The sequence below is a fragment of the Triticum aestivum genome, unplaced genomic scaffold (genome assembly GCF_018294505.1).
Source record: "Triticum aestivum cultivar Chinese Spring unplaced genomic scaffold, IWGSC CS RefSeq v2.1 scaffold84313, whole genome shotgun sequence".
In the NCBI taxonomy this organism is placed as follows: Eukaryota; Viridiplantae; Streptophyta; class Magnoliopsida; order Poales; family Poaceae; genus Triticum; species Triticum aestivum.
In genome coordinates, this window is record NW_025290593.1 from 1 (window position 1) to 1,067 (window position 1,067).

General features: G+C 51.6%; 2 non-coding genes across 2 annotated transcripts; both read left to right on the forward strand.

The window, feature by feature from the left end:
• The first annotated feature begins 300 nt into the window (after positions 1-300).
• On the forward strand, positions 301-419 carry LOC123178853 (5S ribosomal RNA). Its single transcript, XR_006489908.1, has one exon. It is a non-coding gene; the product is annotated as a 5S ribosomal RNA (ribosomal RNA).
• Positions 420-716: 297 nt separating this feature from the next.
• On the forward strand, positions 717-835 carry LOC123178852 (5S ribosomal RNA). Its single transcript, XR_006489907.1, has one exon. It is a non-coding gene; the product is annotated as a 5S ribosomal RNA (ribosomal RNA).
• Positions 836-1,067: the final 232 nt, after the last annotated feature.

Sequence of the window (1,067 nt, forward strand, 5' to 3'; positions counted from 1 at the left end):
TCCCTTTTTAATTTTTTTCGCGCCGCTTGAAAAACAAAACGCACGTGTAAGTAATATATTTACCGTGTTTTATTATTTTGCACGAGTGCGGTAAGTCATAGCTGGGTGCTCACGATTCACTGGTCCAGCGTCGGCGTTGTGGCGCGGCAAGCGTGCACTGGTGCGGTTGAGAGGGAGGGGTGGAAACCGCGTTAAACTCGTCTCCGTAGTTGAGAGGGAGCGGCCAAAGCAATGTACAATCGTCTTTGTAGTGGAGCTGGGAGGGGCAAGGATAAGGGACGAAGACCGGGGTAACATGTCGGATGCGATCATACCAGCACTAAAGCACCGGATCCCATCAGAACTCCGAAGTTAAGCGTGCTTGGGCGAGAGTAGTACTAGGATCGGTGACCTCCTGGGAAGTCCTCGTGTTGCATTCCCTTTTTAATTTTTTTCGCGCCGCTTGCAAAACAAAACGCACGTGTAAGTAATATATTTACCGTGTTTTATTATTTTGCACGAGTGCGGTAAGTCATAGCTGGGTGCTCACGATTCACGGGTCCAGCGTCGGCGTTGTGGCGCGGCAAGCGTGCACTGGTGCGGTTGAGAGGGAGGGGTGGAAACCGCGGTAAACTCATCTCCGTAGTTGAGAGGGAGTGGCCAAAGCAATGTGCAATCGTCTTTGTAGTGGAGCTGGGAGGGGCAAGGATAAGGGACGAAGACCGGGGTAACATGTCGGATGCGATCATACCAGCACTAAAGCACCGGATCCCATCAGAACTCCGAAGTTAAGCGTGCTTGGGCAAGAGTAGTACTAGGATGGGTGACCTCCTGGGAAGTCCTCGTGTTGCATTCCCTTTTTAATTTTTTTCGCGCCGCTTGCAAAACAAATCGCACGTGTAAGTAATATATTTACCGTGTTTTATTATTTTGCACGAGTGCGGTAAGTCATAGCTGGGTGCTCACGATTCACGGGTCCAGCGTCGGCGTTGTGGCGCGGCAAGCGTGCACTGGTGCGGTTGAGAGGGAGGGGTGGAAACCGCGTTAAACTCGTCTCCGTAGTTGAGAGGGAGCGGCCAAAGCAATGT